Below are 17308 nucleotides of genomic sequence, written 5' to 3' on the forward strand. Positions count from 1 at the left end.
TGAATCAATGGAAATACAAAGCATCAGCATCTGGTAATATACTACTACATTATGGTAATTTAAAACATATTTAAAACAATTATCTTGGAAAAAAAGGTTAGACATTATACAACCAGAAAATCAACTAGCCTGTGTTTAATCCGTAAACTAGAGATATCTGGGGGGAGGTTTATGGGCTGCGTCTCAATCCACCACATCCGCCTATGTTGGCCTTCCGCATCTGCGGTGGAAAGTGGCTACAGTACAGCACTGTTTGTCAGACCAGGAGACCTCCCGAAAATCAGTCTTCTCATGAAAACGTTTGTAGCAGTCGAACGGCATAACCACTCGTTGGAAAGGGGAGACTCTGACGAAGACAATGGTGTTCTCCGTTTTGCTCTACGACCCCCACTAGTGTCACGTGACTCGTCTGAAGGTAACCTGGGACTGGATAAAAAAATAACAGAAGTATGTAAGTAGTTTTGTGCTAACAAATAAAATAGTTAAATATGTGTCCAAAAATATATACATATTTACATATTCCTTATTATTTATTTTTTGTTTTACCATTTATGAATGTGTTATTCTTTGTGTTTCTATGGGATAAAGTATACAAGGCCATATTCTATAATATTTTATCAAACATTTAAAATGCTGATACCTATAGAGGCCTCAAAATTCAACATCAAATAGCTAAATGATCCATGGTATGACCATCTAAAAACAATTCCATATGTTAGCTTAGTAGAACCCCCCCTTTAGAATTTATTGCCTCCAGCATAAACAAAATTAAATATGTATAAATGCAGATAAAGACAATATGAATATATCTATTCTTGATTTACATAATAATAAATTATATTTTGTACATTTGTAAAATACAATATACTGTAATTATTAACATGTCACACCCTGACCATAGAGAGCTTTTATTCTCTCTGTTGGTTAGGTCGGGGTGTGATTTAAGGGTGGGTTATCTAGGTGAATTATATTTCTATGTTGGCCGAGTATGGTTCCCAATCAGAGGCAGCTGTTTATCGTTGTCTCTGATTGGGGATCATATTTAGGTAGCCATTTTCCCATTGTGCTTTGTGGGATCTTGTCTATGTATAGTTTGCTGTGAGCATTGTAGCAGCGGCACGTTTCGTTTGTTCGTTTGGTAGTTTTGTTCTTTAAAGTTTTTAATTCCAAAATAAAGGATGGAAACATACCACGCTGCATCTTGGTCCACTCCTTATAACGATTGTGACAGAAGATCCCACCACAAACGGACCAAGCAGCATGGCCAGGAGGACATCCTGGACAGAGGAGGCGTACAGGAGACCAGGAGCGCAGAGCCGGCACAACCCGTCCTGGCTGGATGCTCACTTTTGCAAGGCAAGTGCGAGGAGCTCGCACAGAATGCACCGTGCTGTGGATGCGCACTGGAGACACATTGCGTATCTCCGCACAACATGGTGGTCCCACGCTCCTCACGGCGACTGTCTTGCTCCAGACACCAAAACATCCACTCTACCTCATCACTCCCCTCAACTATCTCACAATAATCCTCGCTCAGTTTATCCCCATATTCCTCTTCGCTCTCAGATTCGCCGACCAACCCGTGTGCCCCCCTCCAAATTTTTTGTGGGGGCTGCCTCTCGGGCTTCCGTCATGGTCGTGAACTTCGAAGTCACCGTTGATCCTCCTACGTCTGCTTCCATGGAAGGCTTTCGTCTCCTGCCATTATCTCCTCCCAAGTCCAGGGCTTCCGGCGACAGTTCCCAGTCCAGAGCTTCCGGCGACAGTTCCCAGTCCAGAGCTTCCGGCGACAGTTCCCAGTCCAGAGCTTCCGGCGACAGTTCCCAGTCCAGAGCTTCCGGCGACAGTTCCCAGTCCAGAGCTTCCGGCAACAGTTCCCAGTCCAGAGCTTTCCGGCGAAGTTTCACAGTCGGCGTTTCATGGCGACGTTTCACAAGACTGTAATTACCAATCGGGGAGAAAAAGGGGTAAAAAAATAAGAAAAAAAATAACCCAAAATATAAGCTTGTTTTACTCCAATGTTTGTAAACAAAGAAAACGGAAACAAACACTATATAGCCTCAAAACATGATTAAAAATAACACTGTCTACGAATTTCAGAGTGGTTACATTTTTCCAGACCCATCCCTCAGCTTATTACAGAAACAGGGGTGGGGCAACCACTTTACTATTGTTTCTACTTCTGATTGCTGCTTTAAGTTTCGTAACTTGTATATGTACTTTTTGTCCACAGGGCTAAAAGAAGGAGGAGCTGAAATGTTGACATCATGGTGCTCACTGCTCAAATAACACTGTTGAGCGAGTCTGAAGTAATTGGGGTGTACTTCGTTGTACTGTGTTGAGGTGGTATGGGGAAACAGCTGTAGTTTAAAGACACAAGAAGCAAAACTGCATGCAAATATGTTGGATAATAAGGTGATACAAAAAAATGGAAATGTGTATGTCCTGCTGAAGGCTGTTAAAATTGAATAGACACTATGATCATAATAACTATATTTTGTGTTGCACTACACCAGCATGATATTTTATATTCTCATACTCAATTAGTTTAGGCTCTAATGATATGTTAAATTGCTGCCCCTCAATTGAAGTGGTAATGGACATGTTTATAATATGGATTCGTTAATAATGGATTGCATTTCCATAGTGCTTTTCCCCAAGTCTTAAATCACTTCAAATTGTAATTTACTTTACTGTAAAGGCAAGGGTTATTGTTTCTCCATGCCATTGGAAGGAGTGAAAATTAGTCTCCTGCCTTTCCCAACACCCCCAGCTATATACTCATAGAAAAAAGGTTCCTAAAGGGTTCTTCGCCTATCCCAATAGGATAACACTTTTTGGTTCCAGGTAGAACCCTTTTGTGTTCAATGTAGAACACTCTGTGGAAAGGGTTTTACATGGAACTAAAACGTGTTATTTAAAGGGTTTAGGTTCTAGATAGATTTTTAAGAGCGTATACACACACACACATGTTGAGAAGCGCAGGATGAGCCGTAGTGCAGTGCCCCTCGGCGGAGAGCATTTGTGGTGGGTTGTGTGCCTTGTCCAAGTGCACAAGGGCAGGAGATGGTATATGAGATCAGAGACCAGCAGCCAGTTCAGTTCCATTCCCAAGTTTGTGTTGCTTTGCCCGGCTACTGCCGCAGTATTGCCAGTTATTTATGATTGTGAAATGCTTACAGTACAGCTATGATGGAAAGAGGTCAGACAGTTCTCTGATGCTTGGCCGGGCACTCGCACGAACTCACCGAAGTGAGAGAAGCTAACAGAGATTTTTGTACGGACATATTTCACTGTGAATGGAAGCTGTTCACTTTGTTGGCAGTATTACTCAGCTTCAACCTCAACCTCTGTGATAGAGGTGGTGAGAGGTCCATTCGATAAGCCACTGAACCGACTAGGTGTGTAAGGATACTTCTAGTTACTATCATGAATGAAGCCTCTGGGTGCCTGTCCAGGTTTGAAGTGGTAAAGCTCCATATCGTTACCAATGTCTTGTGAGGCTCTACAGAGAATTTGCACAATGTCTCCAGGCTGGACAGAGAGGACTGGTGCACTGTGATTATGCCCCATGAACCTGCAATCGGGACAAGGAGGACACAGAGACACATTAGGACAATACAGACATTGTTATTCTACAAGAAACATGGTATAGAGGAGACAGACCCACTAGTTGCCCTCTAGGTTACAGAGGGCAACTAGTAGCTGGTAGTCCCATCCACTAAACTACCAGGTGTGAAACAGGAAAGAGACTCAGGCGGTATGCTAATTTGGTATAGAGCAGACCTAACCCAATCTGTTAAATGAGTCAAAACAGGAGCATTTTAATTCTGGCTCGAAATTAATAAGGAAATTACCTCAGAGAAAAATGTCCTCATGTTGACTACCTATATCCCCCCAAAAGAATCCCCATACTTTAACGATGACACCTTCATCCTAGATGGGGAGATCAACTATTTCCAGGCCCAGGGACATGTACAAGTCTGTGGTGACCTAAATGCCAGAACTGGACAAGAACCTGGCACTCTCAGCACACAGGGGGACAAACACCTACCTGGAGGTGACAGTATTCCCTCCCAAATATGCCCTCCATAGACACAACTATGACAAAACAACCAACAAAAATGGGTCACAACTCCTGCAGCTCTGTCGCATGCTGGGTCTGTATTGTAGGCTTCAAGGAGTCTCCTATGGTAGGTACAGCTACAGCTCATCCATTGGCAGTAGTACTGTAGATTACTTTATCACTGACCTCAACCCAGAGTCTCTCAGAGCATTCACAGTCAGTCCACTGAAAACCCCGATCAGATCACAGCAAAATCACAATCTAATTGAACAGAGCAATATTCAATCATGAGACATAAAGCCAAAGGAACTGCACAATATTAATGCTATAGGTGGAAGGTAAGTAGTGTAGAAACCTACCAAAAAAACAATTAGGCAAGAACAAAATCAATCCCTTTATAAAACTTCCTGGACAAAACATTTCACTGTAATAGTGAAGGTGTAAATCTGGCTGTAGAACGCCTAAACAGTATATTTTACATTTAAGCTTTCCTATCAAATCCCAAAAATTCAATGAGACAACCTAAGAAAATCTTTATGTGTTTATTAACCACATAAACTGAACACTCTATACAAAACAATAAACGTACCGTGAAAACAGTACCGTGTGGTGTAAAACACGGAAACAATCACCCACAAAAACACAGTGAAACCCAGGCTACCTAAGTATGATTCTCAATCAGAGACAACTAACGACACCTGCCTCTGATTGAGAACCATACTAGGCCAAACACAGAAAAACAACCTAGACACATAAAACATAGAATGCCCACCCAGCTCACGTCCTGACCAACACTAAAACAAGGAAAACACACAAGAACTAAGAACGTGACATGAAGAATGCAAAAAAACACAAGAAAGAAATTAAGAAACCTATTCAACCAAAACATAGAGACCCAGAAAACCTGAGTCTACGCCTTCGCTATGGTGAATCACTAAAACAATACAAAAATACATTACGGAAAAATCAGGAACTGAAATCAGTCTGAAATCAGATGAATGTAATTGAATAATCTATAGAATTTAACACTAAACAAAACACTAAACAAAGAACAACACAAAGAGTTATCTATCCTAAATGGAGATGTATGGATAAACCACTTATCCAATCTTATTTAGCTCTATAACAAAGAACAAACAGAAAAAACATATACATGATCAATTACAAATCTTAGAATCAGCTATTAAAGACTACCAGAACACACTGGATTCTCCAATTATACTGAATGAACTACAGGACAAAATACAAACCCTCCAACCCAAAAAGGCCTGTGGTGATGACGGATTCCTAAATTAAATGATAAAATATACTGACCACAAATTCCAATTGGCTATACTTAAACTCTTTAACATCATCCTCAGCTCTGGCATCTTCCCCAATACTTGGAACCAAGGACTGATCACCCCAATCCACAAAAGTGGAGAAAAATTTGCCCCCAACAACTACCGTTGGACATGGTTCAACAGCAACCTTGGGAAAATCCTCTGCATTATCATTAACAGCAGTCTCTTACATTTCCTCAGTGAAAACAATGTACTGAGCAAATGTCCAATTGCCTTTTTACCAAATACCGTACCACTTGGCCGTGTATTCACCCTGCACACCCTAATTGACAAGCAAACAAACCAAAAAAAAAAGTTAGTCTTCTCAAGCTTTGTTGATTTCAAAAAAGCTCTTGACTCAAATTTGGCATGAGGGTCTACTGTTGCTGATGATCTGGTGCTTCTGCTCCCAACCAAGGAATGTCCTAGAGCAACACCTAGATCTTCTGCACAGATTATGTCAGACCTGGGCCCTGGCAGTAAATCTCAGTAAGACAAAAATAATGAGGGTTCAAAAAAGGTCAGACTGCCAGGACCACAAATACAAATTCCATCTAGACACAGTTGCCCCAGAGCACACAAAAAAATATACAGTGGGACAAAAAAGTATTTAGTCAGCCACCAATTGTGCAAGTTCTCCCACTTAAAAAGATGAGAGAGGCCTGTAATTTTCATCATAGGTACACTTCAAATATGACAGAAAAAATGAGAAAAAACTATCCAGAAAATCACATTGTAGGATTTTTTATGAGTTTATTTGCAAATTATGGTTGAAAATAAGTATTTGGTCACCTACAAACAAGGAAGATTTCTGGCTCTCACAGACCTGTAACTTCTTCTTTAAGAGGCTCCTCTGTCCTCCACTCGTTACCTGTATTAATGGCACCTGTTTGAACTTGTTATCAGTATAAAAGACACAACCTCAAACAGTCACACTCCAAACTCCACTATGGCCAAGACCAAAGAGCTGTCAAAGGACACCAGAAACAAAATTGTAGATTGCACCAGGCTGGGAAGACTGAATCTGCAATAGGTAAGCAGCTTGGTTTGAAGAAATCAACTGTGGGAGCAATTATTAGGAAATGGAAGACATACAAGACCACTGATAATCTCAGAACCACAAGGGGGACCTAGTGAATGACCTGCAGAGAGCTGGGACCAAAGTAACAAAGCCTACCATCAGTAACATACTACGCCGCCAGGGACTCAAATCCTGCAGTGCCAGACGTATCCCCCTGCTTAAGCCAGTACATGTCCAGGCCTGTTTGAAGTTTGCTAGAGAGCATTTGGATGATCCAGAAGAAGATTGGGAGAATGTCATATGGTCAGATGAAACCAAAACAAAACTTTTTGGTAAAAACTCAACTCGTTTTGTTTGGAGGACAAAGAATGCTGAGTTGCATCCAAAGAACACCATACCTACTGTAAAGGATGGGGGTGGAAACATCATGCTTTGGGGCTGTTTTTCTGAAAAGGGACCAGGACGACTGATCTGCGGAAAGGAAAGAATGAATGGGGCCATGTATCGTGAGATTTTGAGTGAAAACCTCCTTCCATCAGCAAGGGGATTGAAGATGAAACGTGGCTGGGTCTTTCAGCATGACAATGATCCCAAACACACCGCCCGGGCAACGAAGGAGTGGCTTCGTAAGAAGCATTTCAAGGTCCTGGAGTGGCCTAGCCAGTCTCCAGATCTCAACCCCAAAGAAAATCTTTGGAGGGAGTTGAAAGTCCGTGTTGCCCAGCAACAGCCCCAAAACATCAATGCTCTAGAGGAGATCTGCATGGAGGAATGGGCCAAAATACCAGCAACAGTGTGTGAAAACCTTGTGAAGACTTACAGAAAACCTTTTACCTCTGTCATTGCCAACGAAGGGTATATAACAAAGTATTGAGATAATCTTTTGTTATTGACCAAATACTTATTTTCCACCATAATTTGCAAATAAATTCATAAAAAATCCTACAATGTGATTTTCTGGATTTTTCCCCCCTCATTTTGTCTGTCATAGTTGAAGTGTACCTATGATGAAAATTCCAGGCCTCTCTCATCTTTTTAAGTGGGAGAACATGCACAATTGGTGGCTGACTAAATACTTTTTTGCCCCACTGTATTTACCTCAGCCTAAAAATCAGCATCACAGGTAACTACTGATAAGCTGTGAACGATTTAAGACACAAGGCAAGAAGGGCCTTCTATGCCATCAAAAGGAACATGAAATTCGACATTTCGATCTTGCAAAAATTAGGATCTGGCAAAAAATACATGAATCAGTTACAAAACCCATTGCCCTTTATGGTTGTGACATCTAGGGTCCGCTCACCAACCAAAAATTCACAAAATGGGACAAACACCAAATTGAGTCTGCATGCAGAATTCTACAAAAACATTCTCCCTGTACAACATAAAACACCAAATAGTGCATGCAGAGCAGAATTCTGTTGATACCCTCTAACTATCCAAATCCAGAAAAGAGCTGTTAAATTCAACAACCACCTAAAAGGAAGCCATTCCCAAACCTTTCATAACAAAGCCATGACCTGCAGAGAGATTAACCTAGAGAAGAGTCCTGGGGCTCTGTTCACAAACACAAACAGACCCCACAGACCCCCATGACTGCAACAGCAACACATTTAAATCCAACCAAATCATGAGAAAACAAAAATATTATTATTTGACACATTGGAAGGAATTTACGAATAAACAGATCAAACTAGAATTGTCATGTATTGTCATGTTGTGTCTTTCTGTCCTTTCCTTTCACCCTGTCTCCCTCTGCTGGTCGTACTAGGTTACCGTTTCTGTCCCTCTTTCCCCCAGCTGTTCCTTGTCTTCTCTGACTACCTCATTCACCCCTTTTCCCACCTGTTCCCTTTTTCCCTCTGATTAGGTCCCTATATCTCTCTCTGTTTCTGCTCCTGTCTTTGTCGGATTCTTGTTTGTGTGTCTCATGCCTGAACCAGACTATCATCGTGTTTGCTGCAACCTTGTCCTGTCGGAATCTACCTGTCCATCTGAGCCCACGTGTGTTCATCATTAAAGAAACTCTGTTTGTTAATTCGCTTTTGGGTCCTCATTCACGCACCTGACAGAAGAATCCGACCAAGAATGGACCCAGCGACTTCGGATCCTCTCCACTCAGCCGTCGAGATCCAGGGAGTGATGCTAGGCAGACACGAGCAGGAATTGTCTGCTGCTCGACATGCCGTTGAGACCCTGGCCACCCAAGTCTCCAACCTCACAGAACAGGTTCACCATCTCCGCCTCGATCCACCGGCCACTTCCAGGGCTTTCGAATCTCCGGAGCCCAGAATCAATAACCCGCCATGTTACTCTGGGGAGCCCACTGAATGCCGCTCGTTCCTCACCCAGTGTGATATTGTGTTTTCTCTCCAGCCCAACACTTACGCCAGGAGCACTGCTCGTGTCGCCTACGTCATATCTCTCCTTACTGGACGGGCTCGTGAGTGGGGCACGGCAATCTGGGAGGCAAGGGCTGAGTGTACTAACCAGTATCAGGACTTTAAGGAGGAGATGATACGGGTTTTTGATCGATCTGTTTTTGGGGAGGAGGCTTCCAGGGCCCTGTCTTCCCTATGTCAAGGCAATCGATCCATAACAGACTACTCTATTGAGTTTCGCACTCTTGCTGCCTCCAGTGGCTGGAACGAGCCGGCTTTGCTCGCTCGTCTTCTGGAGGGTCTCCGCGCAGAGGTAAAGGATGAGATTCTCTCCCGGGAGGTTCCTTCCAGCGTGGATTCCTTGATTGAACTCGCTATTCGCATTGAGCGACGGGTTGATCTTCGTCACCGAGCTCGTGGAAAGGAGCTCGCGTTCTCCGTTGCCCCCCTCTCCGCATCACTACCATCTTCCTCTGCCGGCTCGGGAGCTGAGCCTATGCAGCTGGGAGGTATCCGCATCTCGACTAAGGAGAGGGAACGGAGAATCACCAACCGCCTCTGTCTCTATTGCGGTTCTGCTGGTCATTTTGTCACTTCATGTCCAGTAAAAGCCAGAGCTCATCAGTAAGCGGAGGGCTACTGGTGAGCGCTACTACTCCTGTCTCTCCTTCAAGATCCTGCACTACCTTGTCGGTCCATCTACGCTGGACCGGTTCGTCAGCTTCCTGCAGTGCCTTAATAGACTCTGGGGCGGAGGGCTGTTTTATGGACGAGACCTGGGCTCGGGAACATGACATTCCTCTCAGACAGTTAAGGGAGTCCACGGCCTTGTTCGCCCTGGATGGTAGTCCTCTCCCCAGGATTCAGCGTGAGACGCTACCTTTAACCCTCACTGTTTCTGGTAATCATAGCGAAACCATTTCTTTTTTAATTTTTCGTTCACCTTTTACACCTGTTGTTTTGGGCCATCCCTGGCTAGTTTGTCATAATCCTTCCATTAATTGGTCTAGTAATTCTATCCTCTCCTGGAACGTCTCTTGTCATGTGAAATGTTTAATGTCTGCTATCCCTCCTGTTTCCTCTGTCTCTTCTTCACAGGAGGAGCCTGGTGATTTGACAGGGGTGCCGGAGGAATATCACGATCTGCGCACGGTGTTCAGTCGGTCCAGGGCCACCTCTCTTCCTCCACACCGGTCGTATGATTGTAGTATTGATCTCCTTCCGGGAACCACTCCCCCCCGGGGTAGACTATACTCTCTGTCGGCTCCCGAACGTAAGGCTCTCGAGGATTATTTGTCTGTAGCTCTTGACGCCGGTACCATAGTCCCCTCCTCCTCTCCCGCCGGAGCGGGGTTTTTTTTTTGTCAAGAAGAAGGACGGGTCTCTGCGCCCCTGCATAGATTATCGAGGGCTGAATGACATAACAGTGAAGAATCGTTATCCGCTTCCTCTTATGTCTTCAGCCTTCGAGATCCTGCAGGGAGCCAGGTTTTTCACTAAGTTGGACCTTCGTAACGCTTACCATCTCGTGCGCATCAGGGAGGGGGACGAGTGGAAGACGGCGTTTAACACTCCGTTAGGGCACTTTGAATACCGGGTTCTTCCTTTCGGCCTCGCTAACGCTCCAGCTGTCTTTCAGGCATTAGTCAATGATGTCCTGAGAGACATGCTGAACATCTTTGTTTTCGTTTACCTTGACGATATCCTGATTTTTTTCACCGTCACTCCAGATTCATGTTCAGCACGTTCGACGTGTCCTCCAGCGCCTTTTAGAGAATTGTCTTTTTGTGAAGGCTGAGAAGTGCACTTTTCATGCCTCCTCCGTCACATTTCTCGGTTCTGTTATTTCCGCTGAAGGCATTAAGATGGATCCCGCTAAGGTCCAAGCTGTCATTGATTGGCCCGCCCCTAAGTCACGCGTCGAGCTGCAGCGCTTTCTCGGCTTCGCGAACTTCTATCGTCGTTTCATCCGTAATTTCGGTCAGGTGGCAGCTCCTCTCACAGCCCTTACTTCTGTCAAGACGTGCTTTAAGTGGTCCGTTTCCGCCCAGGGAGCTTTTGATCTCCTCAAGAATCGTTTTACATCCGCTCCTATCCTTGTTACACCTGACGTCTCTAGACAGTTCGTTGTCGAGGTTGACGCGTCAGAGGTGGGCGTGGGAGCCATTCTTTCTCAGCGCTCCCTCTCTGACGACAAGGTCCACCCATGCGCGTATTTTTCTCATCGCCTGTCGCCGTAGGAACGTAACTATGATGTGGGAAACCGCGAACTGCTCGCCATCCGGTTAGCCCTAGGCGAATGGCGACAGTGGTTGGAGGGGGCGACCGTTCCTTTTGTCGTTTGGACTGACCATAGGAACCTTGAGTACATCCGTTCTGCCAAACGACTTAATGCGCGTCAGGCGCGTTGGGCGCTGTTTTTCGCTCGTTTCGAGTTCGTGATTTCTTATCGTCCGGGCTCTAAGAACACCAAGCCTGATGCTTTATCTCGTCTCTTCAGTTCTTCAGTAGCCTCCACTGACCCCGAGGGGATTCTCCCTGAGGGGCGTGTTGTCGGGTTGACTGTCTGGGGAATTGAGAGGCAGGTAAAGCAAGCGCTCACTCACACTCCGTCGCCGCGCGCTTGTCCTAGGAACCTTCTTTTCGTTCCCGTTCCTACTCGTCTGGCCGTTCTTCAGTGGGCTCACTCTGCCAAGTTAGCCGGCCACCCTGGCGTTCGGGGTACGCTTGCTTCCATTCGCCAGCGTTTTTGGTGGCCCACCCGGGAGCATGACACGCGTCGTTTCGTGGCTGCTTGTTCGGTCTGCGCGCAGACTAAGTCCGGTAACTCCCCTCCTGCCGGCCGTCTCAGGCCGCTTCCCATTCCCTCTCGACCGTGGTCTCACATCGCCTTAGATTTTGTCACCGGACTGCCTTCGTCAGCGGGGAAGACTGTTATTCTTACGGTTGTCGATAGGTTCTCTAAGGCGGCTCATTTCATTCCCCTTGCTAAGCTTCCTTCTGCTAAAGAGACGGCACAAATCATCATCGAGAATGTTTTCAGAATTCATGGCCTTCCGTCAGACGTCGTTTCGGACAGAGGTCCGCAATTCACGTCTCAATTTTGGAGGGAGTTTTGCCGTTTGATTGGGGCTTCCGTCAGTCTCTCTTCCGGCTTTCACCCCCAGTCTAACGGTCAAGCAGAACGGGCCAATCAGACTATTGGTCGCATCTTACGCAGTCTTTCTTTTCGCAACCCTGCGTCATGGTCAGAACAGCTCCCCTGGGCAGAATACGCCCACAACTCGCTTCCTTCGTCTGCGACCGGGCTATCACCTTTTCAGAGTAGCCTCGGGTACCAGCCTCCGCTGTTCTCATCTCAGTTCGCCGAGTCCAGCGTCCCCTCCGCTCAGGCTTTTGTCCAACGTTGCGAGCGCACCTGGAAGAGGGTCAGGTCTGCACTTTGCCGTTATAGGACGCAGACTGTGAGGGCTGCTAATAAGCGTAGAACTAAGAGTCCTAGATATTGTCGCGGTCAGAGAGTTTGGCTCTCCACTCAGAACCTTCCCCTTAAGACGGCTTCTCGCAAGTTGACCCCGCGGTTCATTGGTCCGTTCCGTATTTCTCGGGTCATTAATCCTGTCGCAGTTCGACTTCTTCTTCCGCGATACCTTCGTCGCGTCCACCCGGTCTTCCATGTCTCCTGTATCAAGCCCGTTCTTCGCGCCCCCGCTCGTCTCCCCCCCCCCCCCCCCCCATCCTTGTCGAGGGCGCACCCATCTACAGGGTCCGTAGGATTTTGGACATGCGTCCTCGGGGCCGTGGTCACCAGTACCTCGTAGATTGGGAGGGGTACGGTCCTGAGGAGAGGAGTTGGGTTCCCTCTCGGGACGTGCTGGACCGTGCGCTGATCGAGGATTTCCTCCGTTGCCGCCAGGTTTCCTCCTCGAGTGCGCCAGGAGGCGCTCGGTGAGTGGGGGGGTACTGTCATGTATTGTCATGTTGTGTCTTTCTGTCCTTTCCTTTCACCCTGTCTCCCTCTGCTGGTCGTACTAGGTTACCGTTTCTGTCCCTCTTTCCCCCAGCTGTTCCTTGTCTTCTCTGACTACCTCATTCACCCCTTTTCCCACCTGTTCCCTTTTTCCCTCTGATTAGGTCCCTATATCTCTCTCTGTTTCTGCTCCTGTCTTTGTCGGATTCTTGTTTGTGTGTCTCATGCCTGAACCAGACTATCATCGTGTTTGCTGCAACCTTGTCCTGTCCTGTCGGAATCTACCTGTCCATCTGAGCCCACGTGTGTTCATCATTAAAGAAACTCTGTTTGTTAATTCGCTTTTGGGTCCTCATTCACGCACCTGACAAGAATGCTATTTGGCCCTAAATAGAGAGTACACAAGTGGCAGAATATCTGACCACTGTGACTGACCCAAAATCAAGGAAAGCTTTGACCATGTACATACTCAGTGAGCATTGCCTTGCTATTGAGAGAGGCCACCGTAGGCAGACAATGCTCTCAAGAGAAGACAGGCTATGTGCACACAAAATGAGGTGAAAACTTAGCTGCATTTCTTAACCTCCTGCCAAATGCATGACCATATTAGAGACACATATTTCCCTCAGATTACACAGACCCACAAAGAATTTGAAAACATATCCACATTTGATAAACTCCCAAATTTATTGGGTGAAATACCACAGTTTGCCATCACAGCAGCAAAATGTGTGACCTGTTGCCACTTGAAAAGGGCAACCAGTGAAGAAAAAACACCATTGTAAATACAACCCATATTTACAGTATGTTTATTTATTTTCCCTTTTGTACATAGTTTGTACATCGTTATAACACTGTGCATGGCCATAATATGACATTTGAAATGTCTCGATTCTTCTGAAACTTTGGTGAGTGTAATGTTTACTGTTAATTTTGTATTGTTTATTTCACTTTTGGTTTATCTACTGTATTTCACTTGCTTTGGCAATGTAAACATGTTTTTTTTCCCATGCCAATAATGCCCTTTGAATTTAATTGAATTATATGGTGTGATTGGAATCACTCATATTTCAGTAATGAACATTTGATATATGAGACGTTAGAAGCTGTGCACACAATATGTGCAAAGCAGCATTCGTAGTTCAATTGCTATGTGCTGCTAAATTAGAAGGCAGCAATCCCTCCCCCTCTGGTTGCCATGTGACAGAGATAAGTCACATCACCAAGGCTCTGTATACAGGAAATAGAGACCAGCAAGAGAAAATAGAGAGAAAGTAGCCGCAGTGACGAATTTGCCCTAATAAAATGGGTTTACTGACTGCAAAAGTTAAACATTGACCAGGTATAGTACCCCAATGCAGTTTTGTAATATAATTTGTAATATATCATTATTGAATAAGGACTTATTTCCTTTTACTGCTTCTATGTTGGTGATCTGGTTGTTCACTGACCAGAATCATGCAGGCTACATGATTCGATTGTTGGGAACTACGCAGAAATGCGTTATTATGGTATGTAATAAACAACCCATGTGCAGACACAGGGCAAAGTATCCTGCTTTCTGGCGAAACAGTTTCTTCACTTTCCCAGTTAACCAAGATCAGTATTGTAGTCACCACAAATATGATCCATGCCTTTCGACCTTCGTCTCTCCCGAGCCCGTACAGGAGTTGCAGCGATGAGACAAGATAGTTATTTACTAACAATTGGTTACCACGAAATTGGGGAGAAAAAAGGGGGTAAACTTTTTTTAAATTAAAAAATATGATCCATGCATCAAATCTGAGCGGTGCTTTCAGTTTCTCTTTGCTGGGCAATACAATTTGTTGTTTGTTTTGCAGAGTTTTTCTGCGACCTAAATATTAACAACTTGGACAAACCTTACAGGTGCTTTGCATATCACTATTTCTCCTCAGAGATGAAGCTGTTGCCAGTAATTTTCCTGCTGGCATTAACCTCAGCTACCTCTGCTTTGGACAATGGTTTGACCCATGGGATGGATGTCTTGGGAGCGTTTTTGCTGTAATATCGATTGAGAATGATCCCAAGAACTGCATCAGGTACATAATGGTAGACATGTTTATGTGCAGTTTTACAGAGTGACTCTGAAGTCACTCCTATTGTAGAGCTACTAACCTCATCCCTAGGCTAATTGCAACCGCATATCAGGCAACTTCCCTGTATACAGATTAAGATTAGTTTTGGACTAATAAACACTTTCAATCTAGAATCTCTTTTGAACATAATTTTTCGTCTAGGACCAGGTTTAATCTGTTTCCGATAAACTGGCCAATAGAGTATAACTCGACAGATTGTGACCAAGCTGGTGGATGAGACCATTGAGGTGTATAAAGGCCTGTAGATTCATTTTTTTCTCATAGTGACTCTGATATTAATAGGATGCTGAACATTTTACATCAAACAAATATTAATATATGAATCTCTACATACAGCGAGAATCTCTTCAGAGATATGGCAGACAGACTGGCTGAAGATGTCATGTACTGTCATGTTGTGTCTTGTTTCTGTCCTTTCCCTTCACCCTGTCTCCCTCTGCTGGTCGTTGTTAGGTTACCTTTTCTCCCCCTCTTTTCCCCAGCTGTGCCTTGTCTCCTCCTAACTACCTCGTCACCCCTTTTCCCACCTGTTCCCTTTTTCCCTCTGATTAGGTCTCTATATCTCTCTCTGTTCCTGCTCCTGTCCTTGTCGGATTCTTGTTTGTGTTGTTCATGCCTGAACCAGACTATCGTCATGTTTGCTGCAACCTTGTCCTGTCCTGTCGGAACCTGCCGGTCCATCTGAGCCTACGTTTTGTATTGTTATTAAAGAAGCTCTGTTTACGTTAATTCGCTTTTGGGTCCTCATTCACGCACCGTAACAGAAGAATCCGACCAAGAATGGACCCAGCGACTTCGGATCCTCTCCACTCAGCCGTCGAGATCCAGGGAGCGATGCTAGGCAGACACAAGCAGGAATTGTCTGCTGCTCGACATGCCGTTGAGACCCTGGCCACCCAAGTCTCCAACCTCACAGAACAGGTTCACCATCTCCGCCTCGATCCACCGGCCACTTCCAGGGCTTTCGAATCTCCGGAGCCCAGAATCAATAACCCGCCGTGTTACTCTGGGGAGCCCACTGAATGCCGCTCGTTCCTCACCCAGTGTGATATTGTGTTTTCTCTCCAGCCCAACACTTACTCCAGGAGCACTGCTCGTGTCGCCTACGTCATATCTCTCCTTACTGGACGGGCTCGTGAGTGGGGCACGGCAATCTGGGAGGCAAGGGCTGAGTGTACTAACCAGTATCAGGACTTTAAGGAGGAGATGATACGGGTTTTTGATCGATCTGTTTTTGGGGAGGAGGCTTCCAGGGCCCTGTCTTCCCTATGTCAGGGTAATCGATCCATAACAGACTACTCTATTGAGTTTCGCACTCTTGCTGCCTCCAGTGGCTGGAACGAGCCGGCTTTGCTCGCTCGTTTTCTGGAGGGTCTCCGCGCAGAGGTAAAGGATGAGATTCTCTCCCGGGAGGTTCCTTCCAGCGTGGATTCCTTGATTGAACTCGCTATTCGCATTGAGCGACGGGTTGATCTTTGTCACCGAGCTCGTGGAAAGGAGCTCGCGTTCTCCGTTGCCCCCCTCTCCGCATCACTACCATCTTCCTCTGCCGGCTCGGGTGCTGAGCCTATGCAGCTGGGAGGTATCCGCATCTCGACTAAGGAGAGGGAACGGAGAATCACCAACCGCCTCTGTCTCTATTGCGGTTCTGCTGGTCATTTTGTCACTTCATGTCCAGTAAAAGCCAGAGCTCATCAGTAAGCGGAGGGCTACTGGTGAGCGCTACTACTCCTGTCTCTCCTTCAAGATCCTGCACTACCTTGTCGGTCCATCTACGCTGGACCGGTTCGTCAGCTTCCTGCAGTGCCTTAATAGACTCTGGGGCGGAGGGCTGTTTTATGGACGAGACCTGGGCTCGGGAACATGACATTCCTCTCAGACAGTTAAGGGAGTCCACGGCCTTGTTCGCCCTGGATGGTAGTCCTCTCCCCAGGATTCAGCGTGAGACGCTACCTTTAACCCTCACTGTTTCTGGTAATCATAGCGAAACCATTTCTTTTTTAATTTTTCGTTCACCTTTTACACCTGTTGTTTTGGGCCATCCCTGGCTAGTTTGTCATAATCCTTCCATTAATTGGTCTAGTAATTCTATCCTCTCCTGGAACGTCTCTTGTCATGTGAAATGTTTAATGTCTGCTATCCCTCCTGTTTCCTCTGTCTCTTCTTCTCAGGAGGAGCCTGGTGATTTGACAGGGGTGCCGGAGGAATATCACGATCTGCGCACGGTGTTCAGTCGGTCCAGGGCCACCTCTCTTCCTCCACACCGGTCGTATGATTGTAGTATTGATCTCCTTCCGGGAACCACTCCCCCCCGGGGTAGACTATACTCTCTGTCGGCTCCCGAACGTAAGGCTCTCGAAGATTATTTGTCTGTAGCTCTTGCCGCCGGTACCATAGTCCCCTCCTCCTCTCCCGCCGGAGCGGGGTTTTT

The 17308-nt window shown here is 45.7% G+C and overlaps 2 long non-coding RNA genes across 2 annotated transcripts; one reads left to right on the forward strand and one right to left on the reverse strand.

The window, feature by feature from the left end:
• Window positions 1-2286: 2286 nt before the first annotated feature.
• Window positions 2287-4693, reverse strand: LOC110505217. The gene is made up of 2 exons (XR_002470714.2): window positions 4656-4693; window positions 2287-3577 (listed from the first exon to the last, which is right to left on the reverse strand). It is a non-coding gene; the product is annotated as an uncharacterized LOC110505217 (long non-coding RNA).
• Window positions 4694-13998: 9305 nt separating this feature from the next.
• Window positions 13999-15257, forward strand: LOC118944510. The gene is made up of 3 exons (XR_005039848.1): window positions 13999-14102; window positions 14677-14820; window positions 15214-15257. It is a non-coding gene; the product is annotated as an uncharacterized LOC118944510 (long non-coding RNA).
• The last annotated feature ends 2051 nt before the right edge of the window (window positions 15258-17308 follow it).

Source organism: Oncorhynchus mykiss, chromosome 3, assembly GCF_013265735.2.
Source record: "Oncorhynchus mykiss isolate Arlee chromosome 3, USDA_OmykA_1.1, whole genome shotgun sequence".
In the NCBI taxonomy this organism is placed as follows: Eukaryota; Metazoa; Chordata; class Actinopteri; order Salmoniformes; family Salmonidae; genus Oncorhynchus; species Oncorhynchus mykiss.